This window comes from Urocampus carinirostris, chromosome 2, assembly GCF_059441175.1.
Source record: "Urocampus carinirostris isolate Australia breed hairy pipefish chromosome 2, RoL_Ucar_1.0, whole genome shotgun sequence".
NCBI lineage: Eukaryota > Metazoa > Chordata > Actinopteri > Syngnathiformes > Syngnathidae > Urocampus > Urocampus carinirostris.
In genome coordinates this window covers 68,176,464-68,192,678 of record NC_142350.1, presented here as the reverse complement: position 1 = coordinate 68,192,678, position 16,215 = coordinate 68,176,464, and the positions used below count along the sequence as shown (strand labels likewise).

Sequence of the window (16,215 nt, the reverse complement as noted above, 5' to 3'; positions counted from 1 at the left end):
GGTTTCAGGTTACAAAGTACCTGAACGGGAAACTATTGCCTCACGTTACAAAGGCGTTTCAGGATACAAAGTGATTCCCTTGGTCTGGGAATCTCACCACAACTTAAATCGTCTTCCCCATGACCAGGGTTGGGTAGGGTTACTTTAACTGGATTACTTTCAATGACTTTTGGATGACTCCAATACCAAATATGCTAATAAAAGACACAAAATTTAGTTATTTTATTCCTATTTGGTTTCTTTTGTCTTTTGTTAGCATATTTGGTATTGGAGTCATCGAAAAGTCATTAAAAGTAATCCAGTTAAATTAACCCTACCCAACCCTGCGTACATGATCCTGGAACTACATCGCAGAGCTAGAAGTTACATTACAGCGAAAGTCCCATTTCTCAAATGTGCTCCTCTGGCCACGTGCCGAGCACAATGGCCGCCTTGTGAGTTTTCCATTTGCCGATCGGTCACGCCGCCTTTGTCACGGTAGCCCCGCGGCTTCGAGCGGGAACAGACGCACTTGAGAGCCTTCTGCTCCCCGGAGAGAACAAAATCGATCCACTTTCGGGGTGTCCTCACGTGACGCTGGACAAACAAGGGGGACCCAACTGCGTGACGTTTCGCGCAACACTTTATTAAGGGATCGAGGGGATCAGGGAGAGAGGAAATAAATAGAGCAGAGCGTGATCGTGGATCGGAGCAAGTCGGGTAGCCGGGACGGGGGAACGGAGCATGGTCGTGGATCGGAACAAGTAAGGTAGCCTTGACAGGAGAACGAATCGTGGATCGGAACAAGTTGGGTAACCGGGACAGGAAAACAGAGCGTGGTCGTGAATCGGAACAAGTAAGGTAGCCTGGGCAGGAGAACGGAGCGTGGTCGTGGATCGGAACAAGTCGGGTAGCCGGGACAGGGGAACAGAGCAAGTCAGTTAGCCGGGACAGGAGAACGGAGCATGGTCGTGGATCGGAACAAGTCGGATAGCAGGGACAGGAGAACGAATCGTGGATCGGAACAAGTCAGTTAGCCGGGACAGGAGAACAGAGCGTGGTCGTGGATCGGAACAAGTCAGATAGCCGGGACAGGGGAATGGAGTGTGGTCGTGGATTGGAACAAGTCGGGTAGCAGGGACAGGAGAACGAATCGTGGATCGGAACAAGTCGGGTAGCCGGGACAGGAGAACGCAGCGTGGTCAAGGATCGATCGGAGCAAGTCGGGTACCCGGGACAGGGGAACAGAGCAAGTCAGTTAGCCGGGACAGGAGAACAGAGCGTGGTCGTGGATCAGAACAAGTCGGGTAGCCGGGACAGGGGAATAGAGCAAGTCAGTTAGCCGGGACAGGAGAACAGAGCGTGGTCGTGGATCAGAACAAGTCGGGTAGCCGGGACAGGGGAATAGAGCAAGTCAGTTAGCCGGGACAGGAGAACAGAGCGTGGTCGTGGATCAGAACAAGTCGGGTAGCCGGGACAGGGGAATAGAGCAAGTCAGTTAGCCGGGACAGGAGAACGGAGCGTGGTCGTGGATCAGAACAAGTCGGATAGCCGGGACAGGGGAGTGAAGTGTGGTCGTGGATTGGAACAAGTCGGGTAGCAGGGACAGGAGAACGAATCGTGGATCGGAACAAGTCGGGTAGCCGGGACAGGAGAACGCAGCGTGGTCAAGGATCGATCGGAGCAAGTCGGGTACCCGGGACAGGGGAACAGAGCAAGTCAGTTAGCCGGGACAGGAGAACAGAGCGTGGTCGTGGATCAGAACAAGTCGGGTAGCCGGAAAAGGAGAACGAATCGTGGATCGTAACAAGTCGGGTAGCCTGGACAGGAGAACGGAGCGTGGTCTCGGAACGGAACAAGTCAGTTAGCCGGGAGAGGAGAACAGAGCGTGGTCGTGAATCAGAACAGGTCAGGTAGCCGGGACAGGAGAACGCAGCGTGGTCGTTGATCGGAACAAGTAGGGTAGCCTAGACAGGAGAACGAGGCATGGTCGTGGATCGGAACAAGTCATATAGCCGGGACAGGAGAACGGAGCGTGGTTTTATATCGGAACAAGTCGGGTAGCCAGGACTGGAGAACAAAGCGTGGTCAGACATCGAAAGCAAGTCAGGTAGCCAGGACTGGAGAACAAAGCGTGGTCAGACATCGAAAGCAAGTCAGGGAACTGGAGACGATCAGGAAGCCGGGATCAAAAGTGCTTGCCTTTTATGAGCTGACGTACGCTGGACAGGTGGAACAGGAAGCCGCCGCGGCCAAGGACAAGTAGCGAGGCGGGCAGTTCGCTGACGGACTGACCAAGAGTGACCGGAGAGAAGGCATTTAAATAGGGAGAGGAATAAATAGGACACGAGTGGCAGCTGGGGCTGAAGGATGGAGCGCAGGTGAGGGTATTCAGAGGGCGACTGACAGGATCCATTTTTTAATATATGTTTATATTTTTTTCTATGTTTGGTGAATTAGGACAAATTTTCTCAATCCTTAACACGGAAAAGAGTTTTCCTCATTGTAGGTTTTATTTTGTAAATGTTAAAAGGACTGCATTCATTGGGGTTCCAGCAGGTCCTTGAAAAGTCTTAAAAGGCATTGAAATCAGGTCTTTATTGGTGTTGACATGATGACGCCAGACGGTTCCATCCACAGAACCTCCTTTTCAGGAAATGACTGGAATCTCCAGGACCTGACCCAGAACGCCCTGAATGTTCTAAGTCCCATCCCTTCTTACTGACTATAAAAGAAATGGCAAAGTTCTTTGAACTTCCTCTATTCCGTAGCTCCTCTGCCCAGTTTGTTCTCCATGCCGCCACAAACTAATGCAAGCCGACGCGGCCAAGGCCTGGAAGGAGAAGGTCAACGTCAATTGCTACGCCATTTCTCTCCGCTCTTCCAACAAGATGCCTTTTGTTCCCATCAGGTAAATCAAGAACGCAGCAGACCGGTCCTTGGAATAAGTTAATTGTTTTAACACTGCAAGTTCTTTACTCATTTGTGGAGCTATACATTTCTTTTTTGGACTGATGAATCAATTATTTTCACGGGCTGCAAAATCGATATTGAAATATATTGCGGAGTAATTGCCTCACATATTAATGTTCCAGGCAATATCCCATTTTTCTGTTTCTGTCACGAAACGGACCGGGAAGCAGGAAGTCGGAACTCATATGTGTAGACGATCTGTCACTTTAATTAGGAAATAAAAGTTGTCCAACACACAAACGGACCAAAGACGAAAAAAAACAGGTTTAAAGGCAATCAAAATGACAAACTAGGCATTACTCGGATGAACATGAACAGGTTTCAACAAGGTAAAGCAGAGATCTGGCAACGGGCAGTCCCAAAAGGAGCGTTAGAGTACTCCAAAAGCAATCAGTCTAATGCGTCTCAGCCGGTGTCAAGGGGCGGGGCCAGCTGGGCACCATGACAACCGTGCAGGACATGACAGTTTCATTTTGTTCTCTTTGTTCGTGTGGTGTTCAAAAATTTTCAGTAAATTGTTAGTGAAAAACAGATAACCCCTAGAGCAGGGATGTCAAACTCATTTGAACTCGGGGGCCACACAATAGAACAAACATTCTGTCGGGGCCGGACTAGTAGATTAAAGAGAAAGAAAAAGAGAGATAAAGAAAGAAGAGAAAGAGGGAGGGAAAAGGAGAGAGGGCAGGACAAAGAAAGAAAAAGAGAGGGAGGGAGAGAGCGTGAGAAACAAAAGATAAAAAGTCGGGAGAGAGGGGGAAAAGGGAGAGGAAGAAAGAAATCCAAAGAGAAAAAGAAAGACAGAAGGAGAGAAAAGAGAAAAGAAAGCGCAAAGGGTATGAAGAGAGAAAAGGAAAAAAGGAAGTTAGAGCAAAAGACACAGAGAGAGAAAGAGACAAAGAGCAACAAAGGAAGAGAAAAAGAGAGAGACAGGGAGTGAAAGAACAGAGTGGGAGAAAAGGGGTGGAAAAGAAAGAAAGAAAGAAAGAGAGAGAGAGAGAGAGAGAGAGAGAGAGAGAGAGAGAAATAAATAAATAAATACAAATACAGTGTCTTTGTTCGAGGCACCTGGCTTTGGCAACATCAAGAGTGGACATATTTCAACCTGCAGCTCGTCTTTCTCTTGCGCTTCTCTGAGTGTTGCCTTGCGGGCCGGATTCAATCCCTTAGCGGGCCTGATCTGGCCCGCGGGCCGCCTCTTTGACGCCAGTGCCCTAGAGGGTATGTGTCTTAAAAAAAGTAGATTGAATGATTAAAAACCAGTAAAAAAAAAAATCACTTCAAATTGCTATGTAGCCAATCCTTCAAATCATGTAACTGAAAATGTTTTTTTATTCTGTTACTCTGATATTCGTAATTATCTGAAAAACAAAAACAAAAACTGTCTTGCCTGCTCGGAAAAGGCAAGACAGTTTTTAAAATGAATTAACATGGCTCTTTGATCTCATTGGTCAATAAAGTTTGAGTTAAAATAATGTATTCCTCACCCCATAATGCTACATTTGTCATGGTGACTGATTAGTATCACCTGTGCCAGCCGCTGCGGGCTTCCTGATTGGTTCCTTGTCCTGTTGTCAGTCCGTCAGCAAACCTCTGTTTCTACAAGGCAAGCACTTTGACCCTGACTCCTGTCGGTCCCGCTTTTTGCACCCGCTTTCCACCCGTCTGTTCCTAATCCCCCCGTTTGTCTCCAGCTGCGACCTGTTTTTTGACCCCGACCACGTTTGCTCTCCCGTCCCGGCTTACAACCCGTTTTTGATCCTGACCAGGTTTTTGCTCTCCTGTCCCGGCTCTCGACCTGTTTTCCCATCCCTCTCCAGGAGATCCACTTCCATATTCGGAACACGATCCGATTGTGTGATCGGCTTTGAAGTCCAGGGAGCACCGGATCTTTTCAGTTTTCCTCGCTACCTGCCTCACACTTGAAGAATTTGGCGAGCGAGTGCCACAAATATCACGTTCGATACCGTTTTCCTCCAAATCGCGTCTTGGAGTGGGTGAACTTGGAATGAGGAGGGAACTGAAGAAGGAGTAGAAGCTTGTAGACGTGGCGGATGAATGTCTTTGGGAATCGAAACGACTGAGCAGCGTGAGGTGAAAGCATTTATGGTAGAGGTGCTTAATTGTCTGATTGGAATCACCTGAAGAGCGGGATAGTGAGGGTAACTGGAAAATGGATAATGCTGCCACCTGGAGAAGGTGAGAATGTCATCGTGTCATCATTTAATCTATTATCTCTGGTTTAAACTGCTTTCTTAGAAAAAATGTGAGAATTGTAATCGTTTTCCCGATTTGGGTCACAGACTGTCATTAGAAGTCAGACCAGTTGAGAACCACTAGTCTAAAAATAGCATTCTGGTTAGTATTGGGTGCGTAGATTCTACAACAAATTCGATTTGTTTATCATAATCACAGAAGCAGCGGCTATTTTATTACTCTAATAAATTAAACATCGTGGTTATGACGCTTCAAATGACAACGCCATACATACTAATACCAGCTGCCGTTTGTCACACGGGAAAAGAAACACACTGCAGCAGGCGTGTCACTGTCATTTTCAAACAGACTTGATGTATTGTTATTGAGGATTTCAAGCACCTGTTTTTGGAGAGGATGTCGTTGGGCGTCGCCCCAAAATATACGCAGAGACAGATATATGACAGAGAGGGAACACTCTTTATTCCATCCGTTCATTCATCCAAGCCAGGTTCAAAATTCGTCCAATAGACGCTGGCATTTATACTGTGTGTTCACAACATCACGTGATGTTTTTCTCGGAAACCAAAGTGTTTTTTCCGGCCTCCTGTTGTCAGTCCATCAGCAAACCTCTGTTTCTACAAGGCAAGCACTTTGACTCTGACACTCGTCGGTCCCGCTTTTTGCACCCGATTTCCACCCGTCCGTTCCCGATCCCTTAATCAACAACTTGTGATTTCTTGTATCAACATTATCTCATAACATCCTGCCAGATGTCTGTTGTCAGCTCAAAGCTGACTTACAGTTAATCCACAACAAGTAGTGTCGGCCGATTGAAAATTTCATCATGGCAGTGTAACCGCGGTGTACCTGTCCCACCAAAAATCCACATTCACGCTGGACTGGATGATGAGGTTTTTATTACAGTTGCTGCAAATGAATGAGTCACAACACATGGTAAGCTTCTCTGCTGGCTTTGATCTCGTTGACAGCTCGCTGTTAGTCTGCCTTAAAACATATCAAAGAGCTTTCTTTTCAGTTGACATTAAAATATATTTTAGAATATCAGCCATCACAATAAATTTTTTACATCCATTTTAACAAGATACTTTTAACAAGATATATTTTTCTATAGTCTGAATTTTAATCCTTTTTATATATATGAGAAAATAGAAATAATCACAATAATGATTATAAAAACGGGTACAATTTACCTGCAAATGAATGAGTCACAACACAACACGTGGTAAGCTTCTCCGCTGGCTTTGATCTCTATAAGGGGAATTAGCATTTTAGCACAATATGCAACGTCCGGCAAAACTAACATAAAAGGCGTCAGAAACAAAACGAAAATGAGAGATTTGTCAGTGGTTTTAATGTTTAAAATTAACTTTTCGTGGAGCATCAAAAGATTGTGTCTTACCGTTGGCAGCTCGTTGTAGACTGCCAAAAAACCCCCACCTTCCTGTCACAAAGTCTAAAGCCAAACCAAACCTTACCACATACCAGCAGGTGGCACTGTTGGGCTCATCATTGCAGGACACTTATACAGAAACTATACAAAATATTTCAGCAGAAATTTCAATAAAACTAAAGTTATTATTACACCCGTTACGGCAGCAGGTGACAAATCATCAGGTTTCGTTTTCCTGTCGGCCAAAAAGTGAACAATCTGATAACTGTTAGCCTGATATCTATCGTGTACTCCTCCGTAGTCAGTAAACTACAAACATAAACAAAAACATAAACAAAGTAAATAAAAGCATCAAAACAGCCCAGAAAATCGTCGGTTGCTCTCTGCCCAGTCTGGAGGACATTGCCTGCTCTCGCTACCTCAGCAGAGCAGAAAACATCATCAAGGACTTTTCTCACCTTGTTTTATAACCTTATCTTCTCTGTTCCTTTATCTTCTTGGCTTCTTACCTCACTGTGAATGTGTGAAACTGGATTGTCATGCCCAATTTCGTTTTCACAATATGTTAACCCATTTTGTAACAATGACAATAAAGGTATATACTATTCTATTCTAACTAGTGTCGACATGTATAAAAGTTTTTATGTAGTAGTAGCAATACTTGTTCTCCTACCTAACATTTTGTCATGTAAGATCAGTCGCATAGTACAACAAGTGTACAGGTACTGTAAATTCCGGACTATAGACCGACTATAAGCCGCACCCACCACTTTTTGAGTGATTTGACACTTTTGTATCTATACAGGCCGCACCCATGTATTAGCCGCGGGCGTCCAGTCACAGGCTTAACCCGGGCGACGCTGTAAATTCCACAATTGTAACTTCATAGATAGTATACAATTTCATATCCACAGATTACATCACAAATGGTAAATGATACCCGTGATTATGGTATGATGCAGACTTGTAAAGTCGGGGTCCCGTTGAAAGTAATCCAAGGAAACAAAATGTATATTTCCAAAGTTAAGGGTGGGAAAAGTATATATCCACTATTGTCCGCTGCGACAACAGACAGATCTACCGGTAACTCAGCTTTACCACATTTCCCATCAGCCCGCGTTTTCACCGCCCCTTATTTTTGTTTCGTCCGTAGAACACATAACAGAATAAATCTCTAAAATAAATACATTACAAAAATATGCAGTTGCAAATACATATTATACATGGGTTACACATATTTACGAAGAAAGACGGTACACCGAGAGAGTTTTCAAAGCTTTTATAATAATAATATAGCTTTCATCCCAAACCATGCCTTTGAAAGGTACCAACACGCTAGTAGGATCACGCTCGCAATGTATCAAACATACCTGTGAGGAAAAAGCATCCCGTAAATGTGAAATCATGGTAGATCGTCTTCAACTTCTTTCTCATAACTATCGCCATCAAGGGCGCCTTCCTCAGTATCGGAACGTATCTTAATTTTACAAAAAATATGCTAAAACTTGGAAAATGCAGTCTTTCTTGGCGCTCATATTCGACTGGTCTTAATCTTACCTTTTAAATTCCATAAATCAGCCGCTTCACTGAATAAGCCGCAGGGCGGAACATTTGGGAAAAAAGTAGCGGCTTATAGTCCGGAATTTACGGTACCTGTGATTCTACGGCTTACTGTGTGGTACATTAAGTTTTTAGAACGTTTATACCACACTTGCGTATATTTTAATGCCAATCTAATTAAGATTGACAGCTGCCGACCCAGTATCTAAACCAGTTACCGTATTTTCCGCACTATAAGGCGCACCTAAAAGCCTTTCTTTTTTTCAAAAGCTGACCATGCGCCTTATAATACAGTGCGCCTTATATAAGGATCAATATTAAATCGCAAAGTTTTCCAACTAACTTGCAGCCGCCGACTCGATTTTCCCCCGAACGCCAAGTAGTACGCGGTGTATGCTGGGATTTATTTACCGGTGTTTCATTGGCTAACCAATGTGTCAATCATCATTTGAATGGATCACTATTGGCTAAAGTTATTCGGAGGTCAAGGGGCGGATCCTTTTTATCATTTACAGGCTGGCATTGGCTTAAACGGCAAAACAAAGGCTGCGATTGGCCGAAAAAGATGTGTCAATCATCAGTTGAATCGATCACTATTGGCTAAAGTTATTCGGAGGTCAAGAGGCGGATCCTTTTTATCATTTACAGGCTGGCATTGGCTTAAACGGCAAAACAAAGCCTGCAATTGGCCAAAAAAGATGAATGTGTATAGCATGTGGCTGACGGCATAGAGAAAGCATTTTTTTCTATTCTGTATTTCTAAATATTGTAATCTCCTGGATTTACTACCCTCACGGATATAAGAGGACATTATTATGAACACAACGACTTCGGTGAGCTACTCCGGGTTTTATATTGTCCCTGTATCTTGTTTCAGACTGAACTCGATGTTTCTGTGATAAGCGGTGCAGATAATGGATGGAATGGAGTGTCTATTTTTAAATTCAACTCAATTCCAAGTGTTTATTGTCATATATACAGTAAAGTTGCGAGCGAAAAAGAAAATAGAAACTAAGGAATGGTTGGCATTTCTTGAATCCCAAGACTTGAACCTTCCGAATGATGGAACGATGCATTTGAGTGACATCGTACGGACACCGCATCCGCATGTGTCTACGACACATATTTGCGTCTTTGCAAGCTTTGGGAATGTTAAGGGGGTAAGAAGTTGGACTGAACCATCTGACTGTTTTGTCCACGTTCCCATTGTAGCGCCTTATAATCCGGTGCGCCTTATGTATGTCAAAAATAGGACCAAAAACTATTTTTGGGGGGTGCGCCCTATAACCCGGTGCGCCTTATAGTGCGGAAAATACGGTACTTATTCGCAGCACAGTGTGTTACTTTCCTGTACTCGACATTTCCCCGCTGAATCTTCAGAGATCAATCGCTTACTCCGTAGCAATCTCGTTCATCCGTTCAAGAAATCTCAAGTCATTTGGCTACCGGAGAAAGTTTTAATTACTCCCGCCGAAAACCCGCGCTTCATTGAATTTATTTACTTTGACATTCAGAGGACTTGGCAGAAATCACATCGTGTCGTCACCGCGTTCCCTTGAGATGTTTTGTTGGATCCCTGTTCTAAGCTAGATTAAGAAAAGCTAACAAAAAAAGAAAAAGCCAAAATGTTTGTCTCCGAAACAATAATCACATCCAAAGATCGCATTTCCCACAGAAACAAAATCCGGTACAAAATCGTTAAACCCGTGTTCGGTAACGTGATCGCCCGAGAACGATAGGAGAGGCAAAGTATCGTTTGACGGCGTTTTGCAGAGTATTGATACCAAACCGCGGGAGGTATCATCACCATTGATTATGTGTCTAATTCTGTTGGAGAAAATGCCGAGCGGAGTCGCTCGGGGCGGAACGGAATAGCAAATCGGAGACGAATAAAACGCGTTTCGGTTGTCCTGATGAGTAAATCTCAAATCATTGCTCCACCGTAGCAAAGGTAGACATTTATGAATAAGACATAATCCATTCAGATGAAAGACTTTTTCACGACCACGTCCATGTCACAGGCCAGGAACGGAGACAGGACCCGATAGCGTTCGTTTTTACTCAGATTTATTGAAAAAGAGAGCAGTGCTTGCTTCCACGATCCGATGATCGTCGGACACGGGTAGCTGATGGCAGGAACGGAGGAGCAAGGGCGGTAACGAGTCCAGAAAAGAGGTCGGCAACAGGTATCAGGCAGGAAACAGGGCAAAACAGGTCGATGGTTGGGACGGAAGAGCAGGGCAGAAACGGGTCCAGAAACAGGTCGGCAACAGGTATCAGGCAGGAAACAGGGCAAAGCAGGTCGATGGTTGGGGCGGAAGAGCAGGGCAGAAACGGGTCCAGAAACAGGTCGGCAACAGGTATCAGGCAGGAAACAGGGCAAAGCAGGTCGATGGTTGGGGCGGAAGAGCAGGGCAGAAACGGGTCCAGAAACAGGTCGGCAACAGGTATCAGGCAGGAGAAAGCAGAGCAGGAGATTGTCGGATAGTACAGAGATTGCCTTGCTGAAAGCGTAGGTTCACAGGACGGTCTGACAGCTTCCTCTTGGAAGCCGGGGGTTTAAAGAGCGTCAGGGAACCAATCAGCGACGAGGGCTGTTGGCGCCAACATGGCAATCGGTCCAATGAAATTTAAGACCAATCTCACACCTATTCCGGGATGCAAACGTGGGAGGCGAGTACCGTATTTTCCACACTATAAGGCGCACCTAAAAGCCTTGCGCCTTATAATACGGTGCGCCTTGTATATGGATCGATATCAAGTCGCAACAGGTCTCGCAAGTGTCATGATTACTGATGTGACTCAGCTGTGCCCGCTTATTTGGCGCCAATTGTTCTGATTGGCTCCCTGTCAGTATTTGAACCCAGTCCTGTCTGTCCCCTGTTGTCAGTCCGTCTGCAAACCTCAGTGAACACTGGGCGCACACTTTCCTCTAAAGGAGGCGGGTCCTTTTTCCCCTTTGAAGGCTCGTATAGGCTAAAGAGGGGTAAAACAAAGCCTGCGATTGGCTGAAAAAGATGTGAATCCCAAGTTAGGTTGGTCTACAGCAGGGGTGTCAAACTCATTTTAACTCGGGGGCCACACCATAGAACAAACATTCTGTCGGGGGCCGGACTAGTAGATTCAAGAGAAAGAAAAAGAGAGATAAAGAAATAAGAGAAAGAGGGAGGGAAAAGGAGAGAGGGCGGGACAAGGAAAGAAAAAGAGAGGGAGAGAGCGTGAGAAACAAAAGATAAAAAGTCATGAGAGAGGGGGGAAAAAGGGAGAGGAAGAAAGAAATCCAAAGAGAAATAGAAAGACAGAAGGAGAGAAAAGAGAGCGCGAAGGGTAAGAAGAAAGAGAAAAGAGAGGAAAGGAAAAAAGGAAGCTAGAGCAAAAGAAGTTAAAAAGACACAGATGAAAGAGACAAAGAGCAACAAAGTAAGAGAAAAAGAGACACAGAGAGTGAAAAAGACAGAGACAGTGGGAGAAAAGAGGTGGAAAAGAGGGAGAGAGAGAGAGAAATAGTGAGGAAAGGGGAAAGAAAGAGAAAGAAAGAAAGAAATCCAAAGAGAAAGAGAAAGAGACAAAGGGCGAAGGAGAGAAAACAGAAGGAGAGAAAGAGAATGGGAGAAATAAAGAAGGGCAAAGCCAGAGAGAGAGAAAGAGAGAAGAGAGAAAAGGACAAAAGGAAAAGAGCACAAAAGAAGGTAAAAAAAGAGAAAAAGAGATACAGAGAGAGTGAAAGAGAGAGAGAGAAAGGGAGGAAGAGAGAAAGTGTGAAAGAGGAAGAAATGCAATTACAGCGTTTGTGAGAGGCACCTGGCTTTGGCAACATCAAGTGAACATATTTCAACATGCAGCTCGTTTTTCTCTTGCACTTCCCTCAGCGTTGTCTCGCGGGCCGGATTCAATCCCTTAGCGGGCCTGATCCGGCCCACGGGCCGCCTTTTTGACACCCTTGGTCTACAGCCTAGAGAAAATACTTTTACTCGTCTTTTTCTTTCTAAACTGGAAGTATGGGGCAAAACAGGCTGATAGTAACACGCAACCTTCGTTGATGGAGAGATGCTTTTTGGTGGATTTCTTTAATTTGTCAGTTTTGGGGAGTATCATCCAATTTTGTTTCTGTGATGAAAAAAAAATGCAATTTTCTCCTTTTTATTTCTTTCATTTTTCTTTTCTTTTGTTTTTCTTCAGTTTTGCATTATGTATTGTTTCCTTTTTTCTCTTTGGTCCCAAGAGCCAAGAAGAAATCCGACAGTGTTTTCCATTGGGGGCCTTGGTGCAGTGGAATGCTCTTCCCCCTGAGATTCGATCTGCAACCTCAGTGGAAATGTTTAAATCCAAGCTTAAAACACACTTTGGCCCAATCCCATTTCTCTCACTCGGCCCCGAGAACCCTCCAGTGAGGTCCCTCGATAGAGGAGTGCCCTCATCGAGTCGAGTGCAAAGTGGAAAAGGTTTGGACAAGACTTGCAAGGTTCCACCCCTGTCCAGGAGATGGCGGTAATATTAATTGGCTGTAGACCTTAGTGACGTATAGGCCTACGTCACATGTAAACAACTCGAGTCTCAACCTGAGGCGTGTTCAGTAGTGTGTCAGTTGGAGATTTCGTGCAACGTTAAAAATGCCCGCTACAGCTGTGTTATTACCGATTGCCTGAAAGCTCATCATCTTTTCCGTGTCTCCAATCAACGGAGGAGAAATGTGCTATACTGAAGACAGCTTCGGCGCTATGTAGTGCTGATTCACCTTTACAAGGTACGTACACTCAGTAAAAAAATGACCCGTTCGGTCAAATACAGTAAGAGTAAACATACAATGCACGTTCACATAATACCCTATGTTTGTGTAGACATAAATGGCAATCTACTTATTAGTATCTTAATGCCATTTTATGACACATAGTAGGGGTCTTGAATGTGTGACATGACGAAAAGTAAACAAACACAAGAACAGTCCACCTGACCCTTAAGCTGACATAATATCGTCACCAAACTTCCCTGTACGACCCAAAAACCTTAGTTCATAAGGAATTTAATTCAAAAGAGTTGTCATTGGATATAAAAAAGGTGCTTGATTGCTGTTGTTTGGTCATGATTGTTTTCTGTTGTTGGTGTCAAGGGATTTGTTCAGACCAAAAAAGACAATCGACTTTGGCTTGGACAGATCTATTGACACTAACAAAGATATCATATAATGAAATTGTGAATATGCTTGATTGCAAATAGGATTTTCGAGAAGGGTTGTTCAAACCCTCACATTGTGTTTGCTGTTAATAACATCATATCGGAATATAATATTGTGAATGTGCTTGATTGCTGTTGTGATTGTCATGATTGTTTTTTTTTGTTATTAGTGTCAATAAATTTGTTCAAACCAAAAAAATTTCAACATTTTTTCATGATGCTTACATCACAGTTAAAGCGGTCTTTTTCTTTTCTATGCCCACATTTATGTCTAAAATGTTTGTTTTCTATTGTGTTCCAGAGTGGCTGTCCCATAAGCATGGACAGGTTGGACAGGAATGTTCCCATCCTGTGCTTATGGTTGAATGTGGAGTCAGAACTCATTCAGGACTTAAGGTTGAGCAAGAAGGTTATGTGGGCCCTGCAGGAGCTGCTAAAGAGGGAACAGGGCCATGGCTGGAGGTCCTGATCTACGTGTACTGGCTGGCCCACGCTCTGTCCTACCGTGTGGTGTCACGGGTCTTCAGGGTTCCCAGGTCCACCGTACAAAGAATTGTCCACAGTTAATATGGAATAAATTGCCCAAAAGCCATATTTTAGGCTCTTTAAGTCAGACCCACATTTGCATTATGTGCTTTTCTGCATTACTATTCAATAAACATCTTCATTTTGAGTAACACCTTGGTGGTTTATTTCATAATGATGTGAGATACTGCGTGTGAACTATGTGACTGTTGGACAGAAAACAACTACAAATCACTCCAGCTTAAATAATACTTTACTTTCAGAAAAACAAACTCACATTGGGCCAAAATACATAATAGTAAATAAATAATGTGTCACAAATTTTAACAAAAATATACCAATACTTCCATGAAGCTGGAAAACACAAACTGGAACTTCATTGAGTTCTTAATAAAAAAAAATATTTTCCTTTTATAAAACAAAGGGAAACATTGCAGAGATGTCACTGTTCTGGAAATTTGTCCACGAGCTTCCCAAAAAGGACGGGAACCGCTCAGTTTTGGCCACAGTTTCTTCGAGACTTTTCCTCACTCCGGCAGACTCCACTTTCAAAAAGTCAAGGAGTGTATCGTGCTTCCTTTTTTTTCTGGGTGATTTGGGGTTTGGCGCCGGATTAGAAGGTGCCAACGACGTGCCCGGTGGTGTGGATGGCGTGGTAGCTGTGATGGTGACCAGCTCTTCCACGGGACGTTCTACAATGGCCTTTAGGTTGGGTGGAAAAAACAAGAATTACTTAATGCTGATGTATTGTACAAAAACAACTGTGTATACGATGCTCAACTAGTTGATGTGAGACATGAAATTGACATGTTATTCTTATGGCTGTATGAGCCTTCTATTGGCCAGCATCACATATGCTTTAGAATTGTCTCCACATTTGGACAACATTTTGAGAAGGTAATTCGTTCACTTAATATGTGTTTACAGAGAAGACAGTGAACTATGTGATAGTAGTTTGTTTCAACTGTATTTCCACGTGAAATTCGGAGACATTACTCGTAATGCATGATGAAAACTAATGCATTCTGATCTCACATGAAAGAATCATATTGTAAATAAAACACGACACCCGAAATTGTGTGCAGTAAACAAGCGCTTATGTCCAGAACGGTATTCTGACTATGCTCCTTTAGCGACTGGCCATGTACATGAAAAGCACGACTCGTTTAAGATAAAAACAGGGATGGGCTGAACCGTGATTTTCTGCACAGTTATCCTACTTTACAGTTTGTAGCGTGAAGGTTTTTTTTTTGCCAGCTCCCTTGGTAGATTAGTGCACTTCGTAAAGTAGCGATTTTGCAATGTTCGTGTTTTAACGCGAAAATACGATTTTCTATTGCATTTACGTCTAACTAAGATATCTCAATACATTTTATTGCAAATACATGCGTGGTTGTGGAAAACTACTTACATTTGTGTGGTTCCTTTTCGGGCATCTTTGTTGATATTGAGAATTCGCAAAGCCTTCTGGGTAGTCACTTCGCTGCCAAGTGAGGTCGAGAGCCCCCTCGGTCTTGAAGTGGTTACGACTTGGTTTGAGGGCACTTCTGCCTCGGTCTTGAGAGTATCGGGACACACCCCATTTTCACGTGAACGCGCAAACCGAGTGACTAGGGCACATAGCGAGTGAAAGTGCGAAGAATGGGACTCAGCCTTTGACTCTATAGCATATGAATAACCTATATTTGATGTTGACAATATCTGTGTATTATTTGCCCTCATGTCGGTTTTAGATCAGGGGACGGTGTCATATTAGTCTGTAGAGCCCTAACCCTAACCCTCACCCTAACCCTGACCCTCTTTGTGATTAAGGGCGTCACAAACAAACATGACTTGACTTGAGATTTTTGAGTTTTTCCTTGCCCTCATGTATGTTTTAGATCAGGGGATGGTGTCTTAATAGTCTGTGGTTCGCAATAGTCTGTACTCTGTGCAGCCCTTTGAGACTCTTTGTGATTAAGGGCCAAAAAAATAAACATGACTTGACTTGATTGATGTTTTTGAGTTTTTCCTTGCCCCTCCTGTTGGTGTTAGATCAGGGGATGGTGTCATAATAATCTGTGGTTTGCAATAATCTGAACTCTGTGCAGCCCTTTGAGACTCTTTGTGATTAAGGGCTCAAAAAATAAACAGGACTTGACTTGACTTGAGGTTTTTGAGCATTTCCTTGCCGTTATGTAGGTTTTAGATCAGGGGATGGTGTCATAATAGTCTGTGGTTTGCAATAGTCTTTGATCTGTGCAGCCCTTTGAGACTCTTTGTGATTAAGGGCCAAACAAACAAACATGACTTGACTTGACTGATGTTTTTGAGTTTTTCCTTGCCCTCCTGTTGGTCTTAGATCAGGGGATGGTGTCATAATAGTCAGTGGTTTGCAATAATCGGTGGTCTTTGCAGCC

General features: G+C 43.9%; 2 long non-coding RNA genes across 2 annotated transcripts; one reads left to right on the top strand and one right to left on the bottom strand.

The window, feature by feature from the left end:
- The first annotated feature begins 12,460 nt into the window (after window positions 1-12,460).
- On the top strand, window positions 12,461-13,968 carry LOC148373091 (uncharacterized). Its single transcript, XR_015849583.1, has 2 exons — window positions 12,461-12,863; window positions 13,593-13,968. It is a non-coding gene; the product is annotated as an uncharacterized LOC148373091 (long non-coding RNA).
- An 83-nt stretch (window positions 13,969-14,051) lies between these two features.
- On the bottom strand, window positions 14,052-15,471 carry LOC148373090 (uncharacterized). The gene is made up of 2 exons (XR_015849584.1): window positions 15,228-15,471; window positions 14,052-14,518 (listed from the first exon to the last, which is right to left on the bottom strand). It is a non-coding gene; the product is annotated as an uncharacterized LOC148373090 (long non-coding RNA).
- Between the last annotated feature and the right edge of the window lie 744 nt (window positions 15,472-16,215).